This window comes from Polistes dominula, unplaced genomic scaffold (assembly GCF_049000335.1).
Source record: "Polistes dominula isolate Pdom_NZ unplaced genomic scaffold, Pdom_raw_medaka contig_32, whole genome shotgun sequence".
NCBI classification, from domain to species: domain Eukaryota; kingdom Metazoa; phylum Arthropoda; class Insecta; order Hymenoptera; family Vespidae; genus Polistes; species Polistes dominula.
The window spans coordinates 3,147,560-3,155,541 of record NW_028300880.1 but is presented as its reverse complement, the minus strand read 5'-3'; positions in this window follow the sequence as shown (position 1 = coordinate 3,155,541).

Here is a 7,982-nt window from a genome sequence, read left to right as displayed (position 1 = left end):
GGTGGAGGAAGCCTAAGTGCACGAAACTTCGGCCTCGATCCGCCACCACGGGAATGCGAATAGGTAATGGCGTGCGAGCTGCTCTTTGGGAATAACTTAACTCACAAACTTAACTTAACCCTAGCAGAGAAAACGAGAGAGACAGAGATGGAGAATATGCGATCAACCTAACTATTATTATTATTATTATTATTATTATTTATTTATTTATTTATTTATTTTGTTATATATACTCCATATAATTATATTTAATTATTATTTATTAATTTATGATTGGTTGAAAAGTTGTCTAAAGTTTAAGTTAATTTGATAGATAATTTAATTAATTTTATTTTTAAATTTAATATTTTTTCATATAACAATGTAATAGTATTTTTAAAAAACAATTAGTGGTGTGGTTTTAAGATCGTTACAAATATTAGTGCATACATTTGTTTATTAATTTTTTTATTTAATAAATTACCTTGCAGTGTTATATATATATGTATAGTTAAGAGAGTTAATTAAGTTAATTTTATAAGTTAATTTAATTAATTTTTAGGGGTATTATTTTAAAATTGTCACAAATTTTAGTGCATATATCTTTTTTTACTAATTATTTTATTTAATAAATTACTTTGCAATGTTTAATATATATGTACAGTTATAAAAGTTAATCATTATCTTTTTTTAATCTCATTTTAATTTTTCATAACTCATCCATCTTTTTCTGTTATATTAAAATGGTGGATGTATTAGTAGCACCATATAATATTAAATGTTGAGAAAGTGGATGAAAATTGAACATACTTTTTTTTCTTTTATCATTTTTATCTCTCTCCCTTTATCTATCTATCTATCTATCTATCTATCTATCTATCTATCTATCTATCTATCTATCTATCTATCTATCTAGGCTCTTTACACGAGCACGTGAAATGTGGCTTAATATCGTCGCACAACCCAGAACGTTTCAGGACGATCTTGGAATCCTCTATGGGAATATATCGCGTTTAACCTTTCAACTCACGATGCAATTCGTTGATAACGTTGAAACACCTTTTAAACTTACCATTATAACATTTTACTCGAGATGATACATAATTTTACTATTTTAATATTTATTCAGAAATTAATACAAAGATAAAAGAAAAAGGTTAATTCATTTACAAAATTAATTTTTGGTAAAACAATTTTAATCAATTTTCGCGTTGAAGCGCCACGCAAATTCTTAGGGAAATTCCTGTCAGGCCATAGGCTTTACTTTGTATTAAAAAATAGTTGAACGTGTCAGTCATTGGTGACGGACGTGGCCTAAACGAAAGTTTAGTGTCAGTCATCGATGACTGACGTGGCTTAATATTTAATTCAACATAAATTGTTAGTTTTTTTTTGTTTATATATAAAAATATTTCAATCCTTTGAAATACCGTCTAATTACATTTTTTGTTTATTTTATAATATTAACACAAACAATATAGATAGATAGGATATCAAATTTCGATTCTATATCTGTCTCTTTCTATCTCTCTCATTGAACATAGAATATCAGACTACTATCAATAAATTAAATTCCCAGAGTACTGTTCGTAACGAAAGCTTCATAGCAAGCAAGCAAGCAAGCAAGCAAATTACCACAGGTATTGGCTTCGTAATCGATACGTAATCGAATTATATTACGCATTTCTACTAATTCATGTATTAGTGTATACGTTACTTGATTAGAGAATGTTACGAAAGGTTACAAAGTGTTGGAAAGATTCAAAGATAGCACTGAAGATGATGAGAAACGGAAATGATAATGGTATTAAAATAAAAAAAACCCTTTCTAAATTGATTATTATTTGTCTTGTCATTTATATAAGATTGTTAATAATTATAATTGTTATTTTGTATCGTATTATACAATACACTCCTTTTATCTAAATTAACAAATCGTAATCGCAAATGCCAAATGTGAAAACGAGAGAAATGAGCCGTGGTATTATCCGTTATCTTCAATTAATGAAATTGCTTTGGAAAAGTGGCCAACTCTTGCCCCCTTCTCACCACCAATCCACCCCCATTCTCATCCCAATCCAATCTCTACTAACTGATACTACTAAATGATAGTATTTCGGATGGTGTATATAATTTATGAATGTTCTATACGTGTGTTTAATCGATCATCGATTAGATAATTACAAAAAGGAAGTTATAATAATTATTATTATAATTTTATTCTCGCTTAGTTTGATTTCCGATATTACATTTTACAAAGTCACAAAGGAAAAAGGTGAGGAAAGGGGAGGGGAGACTATTTAAACATTGAAAATCGAATTTAACGAGATTAATAATTCAATTAGCATCGGAATACGCGAGCTTGAAATCTTATCTGACGGATAAAGATGAAATTATGATAATAACGTTTGTAAGAGAGATATTTCGTAATATTTTTTTTTCCTCCTTCTTTAGACTTGTCTTTTTTTTCTTTTTTTTTTTAACGTTGCTAAGCAAAAAAATTTATTAATTATTCGTCTCGCGTAGTTGGGGGTAGTGGCCCTCGAGCCTCGCGGTCAACGAGCTTCTGGGAGGACTTGTAAACTCTCAGTTAATTAGAATCGATTAAGTCAAGTAGCGAGGAAGTAGTCCCAGGCTCGTCGTGTCTTCTTTACTTTTTTTTTCTTTTTTCCTTTTTTTTTTTTTTAATACTTTTACTCCACTAACTACCGACACTTTGTCATCCACTTATATTTTTTTTTATTTTTCATTTTTTCTCCTCCCACTCATAAACCAATCCCCTTTTTTCTCTAATACGATTTAAATAAATATTCCGTCCCCCCCCTTTAACATTATTTTTATTTAATTATTTATTTTCAATATTTTAATCTTATCTAAGATTTGTAAGTTGCTATTACGAACAATTCAATGAAATTATGCAAGTGTACATCGTTTGGTATCTCTAATAGAATTCATCATGATGATTATGATTATGATGATTATAATGATGATGATGATGATCATAGTGATCGTTGTTAACATAGGATTCTCTCCCTTTAAATCCTCCTATATTCCGATTATTTGACGAAACACTCTGAGTACTGCACAGTACCCTTCGTTCTCTACCTCCACCTAGAAATTTCGAATTCCTGTGACCATTTTCGCACGATTGTAGACGAACACGAAACTACGACACTCTATCTATCTATCGATGTATCTATCTATCTATCTATCTATCTACCTATCTATCTATATAGCTATCTGTTCTATCGTCTATACGCCGGATTAGGCATTCGATTCGAACAGGATCGCAAGATCCGCGATTATTCAAATTACGGCATAAATCTGCGGTTCTCTACGAACGAGAAATGAGGGGGAGGAAGCTAGGGGATGAAGGAGTATCTTCCACGAACGAGGATTTCAACCCTTTAATTCTCTTCACAACTATTTTCCCTTACCCTTTCCCTTACTTAATTGAAAAAAAAACTTGACGACCGATAAGGGTTAATTTGTTATTGAAGAAAAAAATAAATTTGATGGTTAAGGGTAAGAAGAATTAAAATGATGTGTTGTTGAGGGTGAGAATAGATTGAAAATTTCATAATTAAACCTCAAATAGAGTGGTTACATAGTGTGAAGAAATATATCAGCATAATTTTCGGGTTCATAGTCACAGTTATTGTTTTTATGGTTTCAGTTTCTCGACACAGATGTTACACATGTGAAAAGAAAACGTACGTGTAACAGCATGTCGTTGGAAACTATTTTCTCGAGTAGTAGACACGTTATAGTACATCGGGTTTACGTATGTGTGAGTTATTCATAGGTCGAAAACCCCTATGGATCATCCTAAGGTTTCCAGCCTGGGGCAGCAATTTCTTGTAGATATACAAGCTAACTACTATACGTTAGCTTTCTCCCCCATACATATAAGGTAATTATAAGCGTACCCTATGGAATGTCAACGGTAATATCATATAAATTTCATAACTTTTAAACCTAACCTTCATTGACGTGTTTGTGTGTGTGTGTGTGTGTCATCGAATATTTAGGATTATTTCAACGATTCAAACCTTATTGGATCTTGGATAGAAATTTCAATATTTTTTTAATCAGTTTTTTTAGGTTATGGTATAATGTTAAGTATAATTTAGTATTATACTTGATTTTCGTAGTTACAGGATTAATAATCGTGGTATTACAAATGTTAGATGTTTCAGATACAAAAATTTTGTATTATTCAAAAATTTATTAACAAAGTTGCATGGATGCACCATGCGAATTATAAAGGGGAAAACGTAGTTATAATTTTTTTTGGTTATGTTATAAGGGGAAGTATAATTTAGTATAATATTTGACTTTCGTAGTTAGAGGATTAATAATCGTGGTATTACAAGTGTTAGATGTTTCAAATACACAAATTCAGTATTATTTAAAAATCTATTAATAAAATTGTAGATATTGCTTTTATCTTTTTTTTTGTTAGGTTATAGTGCGAGATATAATTTAGTATAATACTAGACTCTCGTAGTTAGAGTACTTGGTGGTCAAATGAAGTACTACACGTGTTTGATGTTTCAGACACACAAATTTTGTATTATTTACAAATCTATTAACAAAGTTGCAGATATAAATTGCAAATATTCACCATGAAAACTATAAAGGGGAAAACGTAGCTATAAAGAAGAACGATAAAAATGAAATGTCGAAGGAATTGAAAAGTTTCGAATAAATGTTAAGTCCACTTGATATTTTTTCAAACACACGTTTGATGATAGCAGAAAATAAATATACGAGATCAGTAAGAAATAGTTTCGGTAAAACGATGTTCAACCCTCTTATTTTTTTCTTAACACACCCCTCTCTCTCTCACCCTTTTAGTTTCGTCTAAAATACCATCGAACCATGTCGTATCACTCGAACTTTGAAAACTTGACTTTACAAACGACCAAGGCTGTCGTTTTCGTCTGCTCGTAATGCATCAGAACATCCACGTCTTTTAACACGAGGAGTAAGAGGGTTGATATTTAGGGGTAGGGGGTGGTATAGAACTTTTTGCGTAGTATTTACTTATCTAACAGTCCTAGACGAGTATGAGAATAACGAGGATGACGAGAAAAATGATGATAACGAAGAGAGAAAAAAAACAACACACAAATACACAGCATGAGGAAGAGGAGGAGGATCAAGAGGGTGAATAGAAGGAAGTAGAAAACTTAAAAGAGAGAGAAGAAGGTGAGGAGTGGGGGGGGGTGGGATACCGCAATGGCCGAACACACGAAGCTTTTCTTGAGATATTGCGCTAGAATAGTATACGTGACTCGAGCTTTTGCGACATAGTTCGCGTTCACATAAGATTCTTCTTCTTCTTCTTCTTTTAAACTCTTTTGCTACTTCTTTATTTTTTTTTTATTCTTTTTGGTGCTTTTTACTCTGCCGAGAGCAAACGTAATCAGGATGCCGACTAGAAAGTCCGAAAACGTATGTGTAGACATATACAAGAAGTAGAATAGGTAGAGATAAAGGTAAGAAAAGTGAGAGAAACGTGTTATATATATATAGAGAGAGAGAGAAAGAGATAGAGAATGTGAAAAAGAGAAGACATAATTTGAGTCGAAAGAAAGTAGAAGAAGCTTCAGGACTATTGCCGGAGGAGGAAACACCGATTGTTCCGCGAAATATTGTTCGCGAGTGTTGAAAGTTCTTTTTTTCTTTCTCTTTTTATTTTCACATCCCCATAAAAATACTCCACGTGGATCAATGATGATACCCCTCTACAAAATATTTTTTAAATACTCCATCTTTTGTTGGTAACTTCTCTAGAAAATTTATAATTTTGTATCAATTTTTTATCTTTAATTTGTAAATTAAAATGCATTGGATCAATGATGCAACTCTTTACCAAAATTCCTATTTCATAGAATCCCATTTTTAAGTCTGTTTCTTTCTTTAAAAAAAAGCTTACAATTTTATATCAATTTATTATTTGTATTTTTATAATAAATTAAAATAAATTTTAATGATCATTAATTAATTTTTTATTAGATACTTTTGTTGATCAATTTTAAAATACTTATAATTAGATAATAAATTATTAATACCATTTTTAATTTCACTTTTTATATTTTTTAAGAAATATAACAGATCATAAAGAAACTGTGTGTGTGTGTGTGTGTGTGTGTGTGTGTGATAACCCTGACTTTATTATTATTTTTTTTTTTTTCAAAGTAATAATTTCATAATGCGTAATAAGGATCGAAATAAATTGATAAAACACGGCTGTCCTGTTTAACGATGGTATTCGTGGTGAGAACAAATTACGTAAGACGTTTACGAGTAAGTAATACACCTAGCTACCTAGGTAGGTATCTTTCTATCTATCTGGTTGCTTGCATACCTACCAAGGTAACCCATCTACACCCACTGAGCGAGCGCGAAACGCATATTCTCTAATTATTTCCAACGTCGACCGCGTTCACCTCGATTAATAGATTATCCGATGGGATGTACAGGTATAACGTTTCAAATTACGTGCCAGGAGCAAACGCATCACACCCCCTTATCTCCTATGCATCTACCCTATTCGTTTCTCTAAAACTTGTTTTAAGATTAACCTTGTTAAAAACATCGGATATGTCATTCGGATAATTATCTGAGAAAATTAAACGATCAGTTTGTTAACAATTTTTTTTTTTGAATCGTACGTTCAATTCGTTCAGAGAAAAAAAGGATACACAAAGTTAGGTTTTACGTTTGAAGGAATAGGTTTAACTTTGCTAACTGGTAGGAGAAGGGGGTGCAAAAAGAAAAACAAGTTAATCCCTGTAAAAACGACTAGAGTTTAAGTAGTACATAGGGGTAGTAGGATGAGAAGGGTTAGTAGTGGTAGATATCGTTTCTCTAGGATAAAAGTTGTTTCGAAAATGATTACACTCGGAAACGCGTTTGGGGAGGTATCGGAAAGGGTGGAAAAGTGCGGAGGGATGTAACATCGACGTTCAACGGGGGTGGGTGGAGGAGAGGGTGGAAGCTTCGTGTTTCGTACTAGCTGCTGTTGCTACTGCTGCTGATGCTACCTGCTAGAGGAAAACCTTCATCTCTCTATCTCTATCTCTTTTTCTCTCTTTTTCTTTCTTTTTCTCTTTTAGGGGTTGATGTTGGTAGTCTCGAACTCGTATGCAACGTTGGATATTCCAAGAGGAAAAGCTGGAAAGAGAGAGAGGAAGTCAACGGTTATGAGCTCGCGTTGTACCAAGCTTTACCTTCTCTCACTCACCCTTTTTTTTTTCCTTTTTTTTCCTATGACCTTTAACCCTTCCTCCCTTTCTATCATATTTTTTTTACTCTTTCTCTCTCTATCTTTCTCTCTAGCATTTTTTTTTTATATTTTCTTTTTTTTTTTTATTTACTATTTTTGTGTGTACCTGTGTGTGTGTGTTTGTGGGGGTGTGTGGAGGTGTGTATGCGAATGAACGTATGAACGAACGAACGAACGAAGAGCAAAGAACTCGAGCGGGTTTATTGCTCGGACGAAGTAGTCTCCTAGACCCCACTACGAAAAATCTTTCGTGTGATAAAGTTGCCATACCTGGATGGATCAAGGGGTAGGGGTTGAAAGTGTATTTTCGTTAGTGTGTGATATAATACTCTACCTCCTTCTATGAGATAGGATCAGTTTTCTTTTAACGTTTATCCGACAAAAATTTCTTTATTTTTTTTTCAATCCCTTCATCCCCTTCTTCTTTTTCTTCTTCTTTATTCTAGTCCCATTGAAATTCCATTGAAGAGAATATCTTTTTCAAATTCAAATCTCTTCTTTCACGTTAAAGTGACTGCTAGAGGATTCTCTTCTTCTTTTTTTTTTAAAAGATTATCCGGATAATACTAATTACTTTGTATTTTTTTTTGAAGACTGCATCATTGTTGCAAAAGAATTTTCTTCTTGTTTTTGATAAATTAAATGATATTACTTTTTTGTTGTTGTATTATATAGCAACTTGAATCCAAAAAAAAAGTTTACCACC